A 19,688-nucleotide genomic window follows, 5' to 3' on the forward strand; every position below is an offset into this window, starting at 1 on the left:
TTCATAGGGTGAAATAAGAGACAGCCCAAATGAAGCCCACCCCAGAAGGTAGATGAAGTGATGTTTCAGAATACAATCATACAAGACATGCGACTGACTTGAGTTCTACAATACTCAAAGTAAAAGTACAGACTGGACTTGGTGGGCTTTCAGTTGCATTGCATCCTTTCCCAAGAAACAGTTGAGGCTCAGTGGTCCCTCTGAACCAGTAATCACAGTCTTAGCCAGAACACAGCTGATTTACATTTCTTTTTCCAATTTGCAAAAACCTGAAAATGTAGATCTTGCTGTATTTTTCCTGGCACTAAGCACAATAAACAGAGCAGAGCTCGGATTCTCTGTGAGCATCGTTACTGCCAGGATAGTCCTCTCCCCCTCCCATATCCTTCAAACCAGCTTCCCACACCCTTTGCAGCATGTTCCTTTCCTTTGTGACCAAGTGGGCAAATATGTATGTGAACAAAATAAGAGACTGGTTGAGTGGGAATCAGCTACCTAACTTTTAGTGCATTCTGCCATCTGATGAGGGCCTGTATGTGTGTGAAACTGAAGAAATGGGCCTCATTCCACCAACCTGAGGACTGGACACCCCTCTGGAAATACCCCTTTAATTGTATCAAAATCCCTTCCACCTTAGAGGGAGTTTAGTAGCCTGTGGTGTATTGATCTGCCACCAATAATGTTTTTGAAACAGTATCCTTTGTACTCGTCTTTTTTTTTCCTATGTCATTTTATTATGTTTTAATTGGAATTTTGTGATAGATAGGTTTATTGTGCCAACCTGGCCAATAAAAACATGTGGGATGAACCTGGTCGTATTTGCTTGGGGGGAAAAGAGATAAAAGTCTAGGCGGGGCCTGCCCCTCAGTCTCTTGCTCTCCGGCGATGAGAGCTTGCTGGACTGTGAGTGGTGCTGCCATAGCTCTAGTTCTCTCCCTCAACCTGTGAGCTCCACTCCCTGTGGGCCAGACCATCCATGAATCATGACACTAGAGCTTGAGGCTCCTTCAGGACCCGCTTCACCACGCTGCCGGTGCATACATCTCGTGAGCTTGAGGCTGGTGGATCCCGTTGCCTTGCATTCCTTACATTGAATATCCCTTCTGAGCCTGCTTTGCTAAGTTCCCAAGCTACTGAGCGTTGGTGACTCACCCTGCTACTTTCTGCCTATGGGCAGAGTCTGCTTGCCTTGCCCCAGGAGGACTCTGCTCTCTGCTTCCTTGACCTTGGACTTGGCAGCGCATATAAGTAGAAGGACTTCTGATATATTAACTGTTCGATGGAAGTGAATTGAGCCCTCCGTACTGCTGTGTGGACTAATTAGCTGCTATATTCCTTCTTTCTGTAAAATCTATACATAGAGAGATCTACTTCACATATCACACAATTTAATCATTCCATTATATTAAGAAGATTTGTGCAATCATTGTGATCATTGCTTTCTGCATATTGTCTTCTTGTACTCATTGTCATTGGTTCTCCATTTCTCCCATCTTCCCCACCATGCTCCTGGGTGATTACCAATCAATACAGTTATTTTCTCCATAGACCGACCTCTCTTTGGCTTCATATAGAAAATCATAAAAATACAAAAAAAATAAATCAATGGGGGGAAATCAATGACTATACAAAACACAGAAAAACCTTATTGAAAAAGGAAGCATAAAATGTGAAAACTGAAACAATTGTCAACAGGGAAATCAAATGACAAGCTAGGTGAGATGGCACCTAAGTCCACATGAAGGAAGCCTTTAGGGTCCAAGGATTGAAAATAATAAAACCTAAGACTGGAGGAAGGAATGATATTACAGATTAAATTCTGGGCACCTGGTTTCCAGAAGGCTATGGATGAAAGTAACTCACTCCCATTGAGTCAATGCCAACTCATAGCAACCCTACAAGACTAGGGAGACCTGTCACTGTGGGTTTCCAATCCAGCTCTTTCCAGGAACAGAAAGCCCTGCCTGTCCTCCAAGGAGACGCTTCTGGTTTCAACGGCTGACTTTGCAGTTAGTTGCCCGGTTTGTAACCCTTATACCTCCTAATGGATTCCTAATGAATGACAGTGGAAGCCCCAAATCCATTTTCAGCTTCCCCACTTGGATTAAGCCTCTGGAGAATCCACTCTCTCCATAGACTAGTCACGTAAGTACCCTTGCTATCACATGGAGCGCATTGGAAAATGGATCATTGCAGAGATGGTAAGGCTAAATTTCAACACCTTGCTTTTGATATCTCATGACCCATTTAAAATTTGTCCTGTGTATTTAATAGTTTCTGCTTTCTTCTTAATTCAAGTTTTTCTTGGTTTTATTTTGTGAATGCTGTTTTTCTGTCTGTGTTTTGCTTTTTGCATGATTTTGGACATAGGAAAACCAGGACTGGTAATCTAGAGACGCAGTTACTGGATTAATGATTTCTTGTGGGTCTGGCAGAGGAGGTTGGGGGAAGTAAGAGACTAATATTTGAGAAAGAGAAAGAATAACATGTTACAAAATTTATTGTAGTGATGATTGCACAATTCTTAATATGATTGAAATATGGAATTGTGCGTCATATGTATTATATATAAATAAACCAGTTTTAAACAAAATAGAAACTCATGATACTGAGTGGAAAAGTTCACACTGGACTGAAGGCACTGGTGAATGAGACTCCATCAATTGACAGGCTGCCAAGGGAAACATTTCAACAGACTGAGAAAAGCTAGAAGCACTTACTTGATGCCAAGAAATTTGAAAGAGAGCTATTTACCTAATCGACTTTGAGATCTATATTTGTGCCCCTACCAAAAAGAAGTTGACTAACAGAATGTAGATATAATCAAACAACATCACTAATATTGCATGTCAGTAAAATTCTGCTGAAGATAATTCAAAAATAGCATAAGCAGTATATGTACATGGAGCTGCCAAAATGTACAGGAGTGTTTGACACAATTGATGGATGTTTGGATTGTGATAAGAGTTGTATGAGCCCCCAATAAAATGATTTAATTAAAAGAAATAAAACCATCAAACAAGGTTCAGAAGAGAATATAGAAAAAGAGATATCATGGTTGGTGTCAGATGGATCTTGACTAAAGAAGAGAAAATTGTAAATATACTTAATTTTGTTTCATTGACTCTGAAAAGCATTTGACTGTGGATCCCCACAATCTATGGACAGCACTGTGAAGAATGGAAATTTCCAGATATTTAAATGTGTGCATGCGGAACCTGCACACAGACCACGAGGCAGTCATTTGAGCAGAGCAAGAGGATATTTCCTGATTTAAAATCAGGAAAGGTGTGCTTCAACATTTATCCTTTCACTGTTGTTATTCTACCTGTATATTGAGCAAATCACCCAGGAAGCTAGACTATATTAAGAAGAAGGAGGCATCAGGATTGCCATCAACCCTGTAGAAGGCACAGCCCTGCTTTCTGGAAGCCAAGGGAACCTCAAACCCTTGCTGTTGCAGACACAGAACACTGTTTCAACTGATTACAACTTAATGTAAAGAAATCAAAAATGCTCACAATAAGGCCAATATACCACATCATGTGGAATAGAAAAAAATATTAAAGTTGCCAAAGATTTCTTTTTTTCTTGCATTCTCAATCAATGCTCATGGCAGCAACAGCTAAGAAATCAAACCGCATTTTCCACTAGGTGAACTTGCTACAGGAGACCTATTCAAAGTGTGGAAGAGGAAAGAGATCACCACGTGAACTAAGGTGCACTTGATCCAAGCCATGGTATTTCCAATTACTTCATATAAATTTAAAAGCTGACAATGGGTAAGGAAACTTGAAATGAAGTTGATGCACTTAATTATGGTGCTGGTGAAGAATATTAAAAGTAACACAGACTGCCAGAGAAACAAACAAATCTGTCTTGGAGCAAGACCAGCCAGAGCGATCGTGAAAGTAAGGATGGAAACACTAATTTTATACTTTGGACACATTATCAGCAGTTATATCAGTCCCTGAAAAAGGACATCATGCTTGCTAAAATAGATAGTAAATGAAAATGAGGAAGACCTATGAAAGGATAGATTGACACAGTAACTGCAATAATAGGCTCGAGCACAATGACAATTTTGCGGATGGTACAGGAGCAGGTAGTGTTTCACTCTATAGTATGTATTGTAGCTATTAGTTGAATAGATTCGGTGGCAGCCAGCAACAACAATGTGGATGACCCAGTCTATGCTTTTGTGTGCGGCCACTGACCTTCTATCAGTGAATTTTTTTATGTGGCTGCGACTAAGACCTAGTGGATTCAAATGGCTGCGAAGGCTAGGTCAGTGGTTAGGCTACAGTGGCTAGGTCAAATCTGCCAGCAGCTCCTCAAGAGATTGATGCCACTGTCTACCCCTGTAAAGATTTCATCTTCGATACCTAGGGATAATTTCTACTCTGTCCTGAATCAGAAGCAACTTAATAGCAGTGGGTCTGGTTTGGCTTTGGATGACGAAGACAAACTAACAGACAGTCTCAGCCAATCTACTCCCAGAATTCAGTCAATGAATATCCTATGAATTACGATAGACTGGGCTGTTAAATCAGGAGTTCGAAATCATCAGCCACTCCTCGGGAGAATGACAAAGCGTTTTCCTGCCATAAAAAGTCACAGTCTCAGAACCCCCAGAAGTCCTGCCCTATCCTATAAGGTTGCCCTAAGCTGGAATCGACTTTGATTTTGATTTGAGTTATCTCCTTTTGAGCCACAGCTGATCACAGAGACAATATAAGACAGTGCGGGGTTTTCATTTCTTCTGCGTGAGCTTGTTACGAAGTCAGCGTAAATTGGATGGCACCTAACAATAATCTTTAAATAGCCTAAATGCTATGCAAAGTGATACACCCAAGCCTGGCCCTATCTCATAGTTTATCCACTCACCAACCCTAATTAACATGGTCCAAGGCCCAGAGAAAATCAAATAGTATAAAATTAAAGGAAAAACATCACCCATCACTTCTGAACAGTGTTTCTACAAATTCTTCAGCTGAATCCCTTGTTTGTTTTTAAATTTTCTAAGGAAACCATATGTGGAATGTGTGAAATGCTTGAGCAGAAGGTGCAGACGGGCATTCAGAAGTGTGTCTGTAATCCCTCTCATCTTACTACTCCAGCAAGTGCCCCCTGATGAGAGTCTGAAGGAACAGAACAACTGGAAAACTATCCATTCTAGTTCAGGCTCTTAAAATCCTCAGATGAGCGACATGAGTGAGAGAGAGGTGCAGAAAGTTAAAAAAAGATCCACATTGTCCACTGAGCCCACTAAAATTCTTGAATTCTTACGAAGCTGACCTAGGCTCGGACTAAAGAAGGAAGCCCAAGATGAGACCCTTGTGTCAGCATTCTGAGATTTGTTTCTGTACAGTGGTTTGCTTCATTATATTCATTTTTTAATGTAACCTAGGAAAGAAAACACCATCAGGAGCAAGCATATGGCCATGTCTTTAGCTTGATATTTTGTTTTGGGAAAGAGATGTTTCTTGGGCTGAGCTCAACCAAACTGGGAGGCCAAGGGAGGATGAGCAATAAACCTAAACTGCCACACATAATCCTACCTGAGCATAAGGAGGATTGTAACTTGGCTCACAGGCTATTTATTGTCAAATCCCTGTGTGAGATGTTTGCTCGGTTGTAATTATATATGAGTAAAACATAACAAACTATATTTGTGGAAAAATAAATACCAGGAGCCAAAACCTTTCAGAGAAAAAAACATGCACTTCCTTTTACTTTAACCAATCCATATAAACATGCTATCAAGCCTGTCCAAGATGCCTCTGAGTGTGTTTGAGCAGCCAACCTTTCAGCTAGTAATCAAGATCTTAACCAATATGTTAACAAGGCTCCATGCTTCAGGATTATTGTTATTGTTATTGCCTCACAGTCAAGTGACCCCATAGGGTTTTCTATGTTATGATATTTATAGGAATGGATTGCTAAGTTTTTCTCCAATATAGTGGGTTTTCACAATAAAATATTCTTGTAATTCAGGGATAAACCCAACTACTTCCATCAATGACATATAGTAACCATATATCCTATGGGATAGAGTAGAACTGTCCCTATACAGTTTACTCACTGCTGTAGGATTGACTTCAAACAATAGCAACCCTACCAGACAGGGCAGAAATCCCTGTGTTTCTCAGACTGTCACTTTTATGGGAGTAGAAAGCCTCATCTTTCTCCTAAAGAGCAGCTGGTGGTTTCAAACTGCACCGTGAGTAGCCCAATGCCTAACCGCTCTTCCAGCAGGCTCCTCCCCAGCTGGCTCCCCCCATCGGGCTTCTACGGTTGCCAATCTTTATGGAGGCTGACATCACATTTTTCTCTCCAGGTGAATGGCTGATGGATTTGAATCAATGAGCTTTTATTTAGTATTAATGACTGTATCGTCAAAGTCCTCAATTCAAGATATGGTATTATCACAAATTATTAAATATGTATTAAGTTTGTTTTTGAATGCTTAATTTAAAAATTGCCTGAGTTCTTTCTTTTTGAAAAAAGAGAGCTAGATTATAAACTTTATTACCCATATTATTTAAGAATTTTGAGCCTTTAATGACATATATATACACACACATTGTTAAATACTTTATTTTTTTATATAGTTAATTTTGTTTTCATGTTATGAGTATCCCAGATGATCAAGACTATATTATTAAACCTATATGTTTGCATATGTAAAATAAAGTTTATTACAGCCAAAACTTTTCTTCACTGACACCCTGATTTCAAATTCTACTACAAATATACCCTTGTTAAAATTTTTATTAACATTACCTATTCATAGACTTATAGATTATTTCCATGCCTTCTATCGAGTTTAATAAATACCATAAGTAAATAAAGATCATAAATATTTATTTAACCTCATGAAATGCAAATTCAAAATGCAGATTATACTTAAATACATTTTCTCTTCAATTAGATTGATAATTATTAGCAAAGTGTATCTAAATTGAGCTATAGAGGAACTAACTAGTGAGTGTTTTATTGGCTGGCATTTCTGTGTTCTCTTTAAATTTATGGCCAAGTTGCAAGTAGACATAATTGTTTTATATTAGTGAAATTCCAGGTCCAAAGTATCAAATTTAAGTCATGTTTGTAATCTTGTGAAAATTTTTAGAAACAAGTGGACCTATATATATGTATATCCAGTCAAGTAAAGAATCAGATAAGGCCAAACTAAAAGTCCCAAGTCAGGCAAATGTAGAAGTGAGTTTAAATCTGAAACACAAGAAAATTTTATATGGTTAAATATGTTCTTTAAATTTATGTTTAGAAATACTGAACTTTCAAGGGAGAAACTTTCTATTCCACTTGAGAATTACAATCTTGAAAACCCCCAAGAGCAGCTTTAGTCTGTCCTATTGGGTCACTATGAGCCTGCACGGAATGAATGCCAATAAGTTTAATTTGGGGTTTTGTTCTTTTGGGGGCCCTCAACATTTTTTTCTATTTAGTTGAGTATTTTTAGGGCTAGAGACATATATTTTACATAAACCAGTTTCAAGGTAGTACTATAGGCCACTGCTTTGTTTGTCATACTGTGGTGGCTTGGGAGTTGCTGTGATGCTGGACGATACACCAATGGTATTTCAAGTAACAGCAAGCGGTCACCCAAAGTGAATGGGTTTCAGTAAACTATAAAGAAGAAACAGACTATCCTTGGGAGGAATTGTAAGTTGTAAGGATAGCATTAAAACATTGTCAAATACTAAAAATAAACCTCATGAGTAGAAGAACAACACTGTCAGGGACAATGCCAGATGAGCCCCTCAGATCACTCAAAATGGGACTGAGGAAGAGCTGCTTCTCACAGGAGAGTCCACTATAAGGACATGAATGGAGCAAAGCCATCCAGGGGGGAAGAAAGGCACCAGGACCTTCGTTTGCTGTTGGGCCACAACTCAAAAGGAGAAAATGCAGCTGCAAACATCAATTAATTATTTACAAAGTATGAATCTAGGGCAATTTCACTTCTCAAGCATGAAACAGGATGCATAAAGATCAATATGTAGCTGTTACTGAGTTGAAATGGACTAGTGTTGGCCATTTTTGATCAGATAAGCATGTGGTTGACAATGCCGCCAATGATAGATTCAAGAGGAATGGCATTGCATTTGTTGTCGAAAAGGACATTTTAAGATCTATCTTGAAGTACAATGCTGTTTGTGAATGGATTACATCAATCCAGATACAAAGAAATCTAGTCAATACAACTATTATTCAAATTTATATATCAACAACTAAAGACAGTGGTGCAGAAATAGAAGAATCTATCAATGTTTTCAGTCTGAAATAGATCAGATATGCAATCAAGGTTAATTGATAATTATTGGTGATTGGAATACAAAAGTTAGAAACAAAGAAGAAGGAACAATAGTGATCTTGGTGATAGAAATGAGGCTGTATATAACATGATAGAATATTGCAACACCAACAACTTCTTGGTAGCAAATACATGTTTTTCAACAACACAAAAGGTGACTAGACACATGGACTTTTGTAGATGGAATATACAGGAATCAAATTGACAGCATATATGGGAAGAGATGATGGAGAAGCTCAATATCAGCAGCTAAGCCCAGGCCGGAGGCTGATATTGAAACAAACCATCAATTGCTCATGTGTAAGTACACACTGAAGCTGAGGAAAATTGAACAAGTCCATGAGTAAGAAAATATGACTTTGCATCTATCCCTCCTGAATTTTGAGAACTTCTTGAGAACAGATCTGATACATTGAGCAACCATGGCAGGAGCCTGGTGAGCTGTTTGGAGATATCAAGTGCCTCATACTTAGAGAAAACAGAAACCCACTAAAAACAGAAAATAAATAAGACATCAAAGGGGATTTGCTCTTAATCATAGAGTAGCTAAGGCAAGTGGAAGAGGAGATGAAGTGAAACAGATCATTTCAAAGGGCACCTGGAGAAGATAATGTAAAACTATATAATGAAATGTGCAAAGACTTAGAGTTAGAAAACCAAAAAGAAAGGACTCCCTAAGTATATTTTAAACTGATAGAACTTAAAAAAAAACTTTTAAAAAATCAAGCCTCGAGTTGAAAAACTGAGAAACGTATAGGTAAAATATTCGGTGATGGAATGAACATAGAATCACTGTGCCTAAAAGAACCAGCTGACATTTAGCCATGTCGAGGTAGCATAGGATCAAGAACCAATAGCACCGGGGGAAGAAGTTGAAGCTTCACTGAAAGTATTAGCTAAAAACGGGGCTCTAGAATTGACAGCGTGCCAAATGAATGGTTTCAACAAGTGGAAGAAGCACGGGAACCACTCTGTCATCTATGCCATGAAATTTGGAAGACAGCTTGATAGTTGGCCAGCTGACTAGAAGAGATCTGTATATAGACCAAAATAAAGGTGATTCAGCAACATGCACCAATTATGGAATAATATCACTGATAGCACATGCAAGCAAACATTTGTTGAAGATCTTTCAACAATGCCTGGAGCAATAAATTGGCAGGGAGCTGTTAGAGGTTTAGATAAGATTCAGAAAAGGACATGGAACTGCTGAGAAGAATGGGAATTCCAAAACATTTCAGTTTGCTCATGCGCAATTTGTTCATGGAGGCAATTGTGCTAACCATACGATGGAATATTACTGGCATATTACGAAGTTTAAAATCAGGAAAACTGTGTGTCAAGGTTGTACCCTTTCCCCATACTTCCTTCATCTTTATGCTGAGAAAATCATCGAGAAGTTGGATCTGAGGATGACTGTGGCACCTGAAATGGAGGAAGGCTTATTACTATTATTGGATAGGCAGATAACATAGCCTTGCTTCCTGAAAGTGAGGAGGACTTGAAGCAATTGCTGATGAAGATGAAATAGTATAGCCTTCAATATAGATTAGAACTCAATGTAAAGAAACCAGAATCTTTACTGTCAGATGGATAGGTAGCAAAATGATAAATGGAGAAAAGATTAAAGTTGCCAAAGATTTTAACTCACTTGGATCCGCAACCAATGTTCATGGAAACAACAGTCAAGAGATTCAAGGATATATTGAATTGAGCAAGTATGCTGCATACCTGCTTTAAAGTGTTGAAAAGCAAAGAGATTACTTTGAGGACTAAGGTGCACCTGAACCAAGCCACAGAATTTTCAGTTGCTCATATGCATGTGAAAGTTGGACATTCAATAAAGAAGACTGTAAAAGAATCAATGCATTTGAATTGTGGTGCTGGTGAAGAATAATAAAAATACCATGAACTACCAAAAGAGCAAATAAATCTGTCTTGGACAAAGTACAGCCAGAACACTCCTTATAGACAAGAATGGTGAGAGTTCATCTCACATAATTTAGACACATTCTCGGGAGAGATTAGGAGAAAGATATCATGCTAGGTGCAGTAGAGAGGCTGTGAAAAAGAGGAGGCCCTCAGCAAGCTGGATTGGCGAAGCAGCTGCAACAATGGGCTCAATCATAAGAACAATTGTGAGGATGGTGCAGGGCCTGGCAGTCTTATCATTCCATTTCATATAAGGTCTCTATTACTTTGAACTGATTCCAAGGCACCTAACAACAACTACTAAACAAGAGAGAAATGCACAATGGAAAAATGACTATACCACATGTACAAATAGACCTCTGAACCACACCAGGTAAGTCAAACCATGATTAGTCCAGGAGGCCAAATTGCCATACATGTAAAATGGGCCTAAAATGGCCAAGACTAATTAGCATACAACTCTTGTAACTTTGTCTCCAAATTCCAATTAAAATTTAAGGTAATCTGTTATATTGCAAAAGCTAATTGATACAACTCTATCTACCATAGATCCTAAACATTGCTAAGATGTGACTGAAGTTTGTTTTAATTCATGGTCACATTTCTTCGGAGATAGAAGTTAGAGATATTTCAGGAATTCTTTGTTGACTGATTTTGAAGAATGACGCTGGCATCAGAAAGCTCTGCATAACAGGGGAGCTCAGAGTCATTAAAAAATTTAAGGATACAGTTCCTAGAAAATACTTGATCACTTGTGGTGTCAATTATTGCCCAGCAAAAACACATACTTAGGAAGGAGTTTCCATGACAACCAAGTACAACATATATAGTTTGGTTGAGAAATCATCCACACAAAAATTATATGAGCATTTTAACTGGCTTCAGACTCAATATCATCAACTATATGGTATAGATATTTAAAGTAAATCTAGGCTCTATTATTAAAAACCATTTATGATGGGGGAAATTATGGTACAATGGTAGAATATTCATCTTTCATGCAAGAGATCTGGAATTGACCAGGATTAACAAAAGATTTGATATTTCAAACATTGTCCACATGGGCATCGTGTTTATTAAATGTCAATGATGTCTATAAAGGTGATTAAAACTAAAAATAAATAAAGACAGTATAGCTGATCAATACTGCTATTTATTTCACTCAGGAACAAATTCAATCACTTTCTAGGAAGTCTTCATGTCCTGGTGAAGCTCAAAAAGCTTACTGCCATCAAGTAAATTCTGACTCATAGAGACCCTACGGGACACAGTAGAAACACCCTTGAGAGTCTGAGATTATACATTTTTACAGGTATAGAAAACCTTATATTTCTCCCAGTTGCAGAAGTAAGAAGACTAGAAAGTGCATTTCCTGGATCTTTTTTATAATTAGGTTTTCAGATATGACATTGGTGGGAACTCACTCATCACTCTCTGTCTGCCATCAAGTCAACTTTGACTCTTAGTGACCCTACAGTGCAAAGCAGCACTGCCCTTTGGCTTTCTGAGATTTTAACTCTTTCCTGAGGCAGAAAGCCAGATCTTTCTCCCTAAGGAGATGCTGGTGGGTTCGAACTGATGACCTTGTGCTTAGCAACCCAATGAGTAACAACCACCCTCCAGGGTTCTCAGTTACCCTATAGGAAAATATAAATCTTTACAGTCCCAGTCAACTTCACCTGTCCTCCAGAGAGTAGCTGATGAGTTTGAACTGCAAGGTTAGCAACCCAAAGGATATCCCACAATGCCACTAGAGCTTATTTATTTAAATTAAGGACCCTTCGATTCCTCCAGGAATTATGAGAACACCCACTCAGGTTAGCTCTGTGTGTTTTAGAAACCCTTTGTGGCTGTGTAAATTGAACTGTAGAGTTTTACAGGTGATCGAAAACTAAAAAAAGTATTTCTAATGTATGTCCTACTGGAAATTCTAAGATAATTGGCGCCCAACAACTGGGACACAGTCATTTAGTGTAAAGATATTCTAATGCCAAGAAGAACAATCACAATTTCGATTTGTCTTCTAAGATAAATTCTTTTTCACGAATGTTTCATAGCTTTTACATCACATTTTAGTTAGATTGCGGAACGGAGATAATAGCAAAAGGGAAAAAAAGCCAGAAAACAAAAAACTCAATATCCTTGTCAATGCTTGTCTTCTTGCTCCTGGACTATAGTTTTCTCACTTCAGTAAATTGATCTGAAGTTCTCGGATACCCTCCAGCCTGGCTCGGTGACAATGGCAGTAAAATTCGAGTTCCTTAATATTCCCTCGTCTCATGTCACTGTCTCTCTGTGGACTTGTTTATCTAGCTCATCTGCCTCTTTCCCCCACTGTTTCTACCTCTGCTTGTCTCATCTTCTGCCCTCTCCTTCAGCGTTTCTGTTTCTCTCTTTTCTAAACGAAGATGCATTGTGCATTAACACATCATACATTTGCATGCCCATCTAAATTTAAGGTAAGTTAAACATTTTCCTGTTGCTGTTAAAACAACACAGATATTATAGAAATTGCCAACATCGGCTTGCTTTCTTACCTAAAGATGATTTTCACTGTGTATCAAAACCCAGCAGAGGGCGTCCTTCCATTTCAAATGCATGAGTGCTGCCCTGCAGGGGAACTGTCTACAATGTTCGTGAATTCCATTATAACTCTGCATTTGAATTTAGATAAAGGGACTATTCTAGTGGAATGGGAAAGCGTTACTTCATTCATGCTGGGGTGTTTGTCTCCGGTTTGAATTATTTATTTGGAGAAATTCTTTTATCAGAAAAAATAAAGCACAATTGCCTCTGGCTCCTCTCTAGGTTTGAAGCTTGAGCTCCGATTGGCAGAAGAACAGAATCAACCCTGTGTGCTTCTTCCACTCTATACGCCTACGCCACGTGTGTAAAGAGCGCGCCCGCGGAGGAACAGCAACAGAAACATGTTCCCTATCTCATGTTCCCTCCTCTCTTCATAACATTAGAAGGAATGAAAATGTCAGGAAGGTATTGCAGCCTGTTAGTTTTTCTCAGATTTAGGAAAAAGTAATCTGGTGGAGTCCAAATAGAAACAGGACTGGTGATGGTCCTATACCTGGTTATATAGGACCATGCTTCTACCTATGTAAGCAGGAAGCCACCTACTGAAGTTAATTATGCAGATGCACAAAAACGGAAATTCCACAATAAGAAATACCTTATTTTGCCTGAAGAATTTTTCCTAGGTTAAAATGAAAATACCTTCAACCCTTGTCAGTTATTCTAATCACTGCTGTGGATGAGTTCATTAGATTTTTTTTTAAAGAATGTATTAAGAGAAAAGGCCGAAGCATGAGGAGACAATACTCATAGAGCATAATCCACACAGGTAAATATAAGTACTTATTTTGTGCCAAGCACTGTCCTGGGTAAGTAGAATATATCAGTGAACAAATAGCCAAATAGGCTGTGGTAGTAACATAATTGTATGTCAACTTGAAGGTATATAAAAATGTAGGGGTGATATTCAACCTGTCACTTAGGTCATAGCCTGATTGTATCTCCCTGTGAGCAAGGCCTTCTCATAGGGAGGGCCCTGGGTACCTCCCCTATCTCTGCTTTCACCCCCCTCCTGGCTGACACCAAGGGCTGTCAGAACCATCGCCATTGGATTCAGAGGATTTGGGCCTCACTGGCCTGTGATCTGGCTGCATCTGCATCATTGCATGTGGCTGTGTGGGTCTGAAGAGGGACTTCTGGACTAGTATCAGACTTATGGGCTCGATTTGACCTGGGTTGGGATGTTCTCTTCATATAGAATTATTTCTTGATATAAAGTTCTTTCTTCCACATATATGAGTGTCACTGGATTTGTTTCTCTAGTAAACACGGCCTAACAAGTAAGCCTTTTCTCAAGGTGATTTCCAGAACATGAAGGATTTAGGTTGCCATTAAGACCTAAGTGTGCATCGTGGCTTTGCCACTTCACCAGCTGTATGAATAACATTAACAAGACCATTAATGTCCTCATTTTCAAAATGGAAATGATGATTGATATTTACTGAAAAATATTTCCTCCAGATATTTATCTCATGAATATCTCATGATCAACCTGTAAAATCATCTCTACTTTATTCCCACTTTACACATGAAGAAACAAATCCACAGAGTGGTTTATAACTTGCCTGTGGCAGTTACATAAGCTGGTTTCAATTTGAGGATTAAGAGTGTAGGGGTGGAGTCTAAACTGTCAATCAAGATACAACCAGTGTGACCTCTGTGTGGGCCTGGCCTTCTCCTGCGGTTCTGGAAACTCCTGTATTTCCTCCTTGGAGGCTGGAGACACACTATCTCTTGGCTCACTCCCAGAGAGACACTGCAGCTGCCAAGACATATGGAACTACACTAGTGCCCAGAGCTGGAGGAACCACATGGAGCCCTCCATGTAGACAGGCTTATGGCAGCCAGAGCCTTGGAGATGAAAGAACCACGTGGAGACCCCCTGCCAGCACTGAGATGCATTTACCCACACTGGATCCACAAGATTTTCCACCCACCAGCCTATAATCTTCCTGCATTCAGTGCCATTGCATGTGCTTCCTGAGTCTTAAGAGGATTCTGTAGATTGGTACCGGACCTATGGGATAATATCAGACTTATGGACTTGATCTGGACTAGGCTGGGATATTTTCTCACCATTCAATTGCTCTTGTCTATAAAGCTTTCTTATACACATATAAGTATCTATGAATTTGTTTCTCTAGTCTACCCAAACTAACCTATTGCCCATAACTATGTGCTAAGTATCAGGAATTTGAAGCAAATCTGATTCTACTATGTTGTATTCTGATTCTGCTATATTATATAAGAAAGTAACTTTCTAATGTTACCCTAAGAATTAGATGGGATGACATGTAAAATCAAGAATTCCATATTTAATTATAGTGAATATGTGTTCTGCTCATGTTGTTGGTAAGATTCCATCAAGTCAAGTCCAACTCACAATGATCCTGTGCACAACACAACCAGACACTTTATGGCCCTGCCGCATAATTATTGCTATGTCTGCACCCAATGTTGCAGCCACGAGGTCAATCAAGCTCATAAAAGATCTTTCTTTTGTTCACTGCCTCTCTACATTACCAAACATGAGGTCTCTCCAAAATCTGTAAGACAAAATCTTGCCCCCCTTGCCTCTAAAAAATCACTCTGGCCTTACTTTTTCCAAGCCAGGTTGGCTTTTCCCTTTAGCAGTCCTTGGTACTTTCAACAGTCTTCTCCAGCACTATAATTCAAATGCATCTATTCAATGGTCTTCCTTATTCAATGTCAAACTTTCACACACAGTTGACTCAGGCACAACTGAGTCATCAAAGTAGCATCCTGGTTCTTCAATACACTAAAGAGGTCTTGTGTAGGAGATTTACATAATGTAATATGTCTTTTGATCATTTGACTATTGCTTCCATGAGCATTGACTGGGGATCCAACCAAGACAAAGTCCTGAACAACTTCAAACTTTTCTCCATTTATCATGATGCTATCTATTATTGGTCTAGTTATGAGGATTTGGGTCTTTCTGAGATTGACTTGTATATCATACTGAAGCCTAAAATCCTTGATGCTCATAAGCAAGTGCTTCAAGTCCTCCTCACTTTCAGCAAGCAAGGTTGTGTCATCTGCATACAACAGATTGTTAATAAGTCTTCCTCCAATACGAGTGCCTCACTCTTCATATAATAAGCATCTCTTATGATTTGTTCAGCATATAGCTTGAACCCATATGGTTAGAGGATGCCCCCGTGAGGGACACCTTTCCTGATTTTAAATCATGCAGTATTCCCTTGTTCTGTTCCCACAACTGTCTCGATCCATGCACAGATTATGAATCAAGTTGAGTCCAACTCCAGCACAGTTGAGTGTTCCAGAAGTGTCATTCTCCTCACGGTTATCCACATATATTATGGTCCACATAATCAAATGCCTTTGCATAATCAATGGAACAGTAACATCTTCCAAGTATTATATGCTTTGAGCCAAGATTCAACTGACATTAACAATAATACCCCTTGCTCCATGTCCTCTTTTGAATCTGGCCTGGACTTCTGACAGTTCCCTGCCAATGTGTTTCTGTAACCATTGTTGGATGATTTTAAGCAAAATTATACTTGTACATGACATCAGTGACCTTTTTCCATGGTTTGAGCATTCTGTTCAGTCACCTTTCTTTGGAATGAGCACAAATATGGATCTCTTCCAGTCAGGTGACCAGGGAACTGTCTTCCAATTTTCCTGGAATAGACAAGTGAGGGCTTTCTGTGCTTTTTCGGCTTTCGGAAGCATTTCAGTGGATATTCTGTCAGTTCCTGTAGCATGGTTTTTGGCTAATGCATTCGGGACAGTTTGAAATTCTCCCTTCAGCACCATTGGTTCTTATCCCGATGCTGCCACAACATGGTGGACTTTTGGATAGTTCAGTTCAGCACAGTGACTCTGTGTATTCATGCCAGCTCCTCTTGATGCTTCCTGCGTCTTTCAATACTTTGCCAATCGAAACGTTCAAAATTGCAACTTGAAACTTGATTTTTTCTTGAGTTATTTCAGTGTTCTTTCCTTTTGTTTTTCTAATTCTATGTCTTTGCTCAATTTGTTATGTTTGATTTTATCTTCTAGAGTTGCTCTCTGAAATTTTCTATTCAGATCTTTGACTTCATCCATTCTTTCATTTGCTTTAGCTATTCTATGATTAAGAGCAAGTTTCGGAGTCTCTTCTGCCATCCCCTTTGAAAATTTCTTTCTTCGCTGTCTGTTTAATGCCTTTTTACTTTCTTCGTGATACTGCTATGGATGTCCCCCATAGTTCATCAGGTCTTCTGTCATTAGTGTTCAATGTGCCAAATCCGTTCTTGGGATGTTCTCAAAATTCAGAAGAAATAGACTCAAGGTCCTACTTTGGCTATCTTGAATTTGTTTTCATTGTCTTCAGCTTTATCCTGAACTTCCATATGAGCAATTGATGGTCTGTGCCACAATCGGGCTCTGGTCTGGTTTTAGCTGATGATATTGAGCCTTTCCATCATGTCTTCCCACAGACATAGTTAATTTGATTTCTACATATTCCATCTGGGGTAGTCTATATGTATAGTCACCTTTTGTGTTGTTATAAAGAGGTATGTGCTATGAACATGTCATTGGTTTTGCAAATTCCTGTCAGGCAATCTCCAGCTTCATTTCTATCACCAATTCCATGTTTTCCAATTACTGTTCCTTCATCTTGGTTTCCAACTTTTGTATCTCAATCACCAATAACTATCAGTGCACCTTGATTTCATGTTTCATCAATATCCAACTGATGTCATTGCTAGAATTCTTCATCACTAGTTTTTGTGGTCAGTACATTAATTTGAATAATAGTTGTAATAATTGGGTTTCCTTGAAAGTATATAGATACAATCCTATCACAGAGACATACTTCAAAATGGATTTAGAAAGATATCTTCTGACAAGGAATGTCATGCCATTGACATTCCTCTTGATTGTGTTATTCCCACCATAGTAAATCATATAATTTTCTGATTCAAAATGTCCAATACCAGTCCATTTCAGCTCATAATACTTAGGATATTGATATCCATGTGTTCCAATTCATTTGACCACTTTCAATATTCCTAAATTCACAATTGACACATCCTATATTCTAATCATTGAAAGATTTTTGTAACTGTTTCTCTTTTCCTTTAGTGCCACATTAGCAATTGAAGATTCTGAAGACTTCCCTCTTACAGGCTATCACCAACTCCATAACCATCATTGACTCCCCTTTAAGAAAGGCAGTAACTCGTCTGTCACATTTCAAGTGCCCTCAGACCTGAGGGACCCCTGTGCCTGCAGTATTCCTGACAATGTTCTGCTTCCTTTACTTAGGCCTTCAGTATTGGAAAATGCTTTGAAGCTGTGCATAAGTCTGAAACCTGTTCACTTTAGGTGGCCCTGCTGGCATTTGAAATACCAGTGATATAGCTTCCAGCATCACAGGAAGACACCAGCCACCACAATAGGCAAACTGACAGACAAGTGGTGGATTAAGTTCATAGCATTGAGATAACAAAATTCCACAAAGTGAGATAATTATAAGAATATAAATGCATTGTTTCACCTTTCTGGAATCTAGGAATCTGAATTCAGGATGCCAACAGGATCTTGTTCTCTCTGAAGACTCCAGAGCAAAGTTCTTTGATTTTTCTATCCCTGCTCTGGTAATCCTAGAGAGTCCTTAGCTTGAATCTTAACTTCAACATCCTGTCTCTCATGTTTCCTTCTTTCTCTCCTTTGTCTCACCCCTAATTGTATCTCTGTTTCTCTTCTCTTTTATGAGGATGGCATTCAAATTGGATTAGGATAGTCCCAATTCTGGCATAATTTCATGTTAAATTAACTTGTAGTGTGTTCAAAGACCCTATTTCTACACAAGGTCAAATTTTCAGGTTCCAAGGATTAGAAGTTCAACATACCAGAGGGTACCCAAAACAAAATGGAAAAAAATCTCTGCTGGACCAAGCTTCCGAAGTACACATTTTTTCCTGATAGGTGAATATCCAGCAACTCACTCTGACTTAGTGCACCCACTGGTGTCACCTGGGAAAATTCTCTCTGGTCACAGTGATTTTTTTTATAAAAGCAGTTTCACTTAAACCGCGAGGTAGTACCGATGAAGAACACAGCTTTCCCCCAGATCCTGGATGCTTCCTCCCCCCAACTACCATGATCCAAATTCTACCTTGCATGGTTGGATAGGGCAGAGGTTGTACACTGGTACATATGAGGGCTGGAGGCACAGGGAATCCAGGGTGGATGATACCTTCAGGACCAAGGGTGTGAGGGGCAATGCTGGGAGAGTGGAGGGTGAGTGGGTTGGAAAGAGGGAACGGATTACAAGGATCCACATGTGACCTCCTCCCTGTGAGAGGAACGGCATAGAAGGGGGGGAAGGGAGACTCCAGATAGGGCAAGATATGACAAAATAACGATGTATAAATTACCAAGGGCACATGAGGGAGGGGGTAGCGGGGAGGGAGGGGGGAAAAAAAGAGGACCTGATGCAAAGGGCTTAAGTGGAGAGCAAATGCTTTGAGAATGATTGGGGCAGGGAATGTGCAGATGTGCTTTATACAATTGATGTATGTATATGTATAGATTGTGATAAGAGTTGTATGAGTCCCTAATAAAATGTAAAAAAAGAAAGGAGGAGAAAAAAAAAGAAAATGATTAGGGCAAAGAATGTACAGATGTGCTTTATACAATTGATGTATGTATATGTATGGACTGTGATAAGAGTTGTATGAGCCCCTAATAAATTGTTTTTTAAAAAAACCTCACTTTTTATTATGGTCAATTTAAGAGAACAGCAGGTGGCTGTGAATTTTGTTTCCTGCTCATGAAAAATACCACAAAGCTT

General features: G+C 39.1%; 1 protein-coding gene across 1 annotated transcript in view; it reads right to left on the reverse strand.

The window, feature by feature from the left end:
* GRXCR1 (glutaredoxin and cysteine rich domain containing 1) overlaps positions 1 to 19,688 on the reverse strand; it is a 180,920-nt gene that overhangs the window by 78,851 nt on the left and 82,381 nt on the right. The window lies entirely within an intron of this gene.

Source organism: Tenrec ecaudatus, chromosome 3 (genome assembly GCF_050624435.1).
Source record: "Tenrec ecaudatus isolate mTenEca1 chromosome 3, mTenEca1.hap1, whole genome shotgun sequence".
NCBI classification, from domain to species: Eukaryota; Metazoa; Chordata; class Mammalia; order Afrosoricida; family Tenrecidae; genus Tenrec; species Tenrec ecaudatus.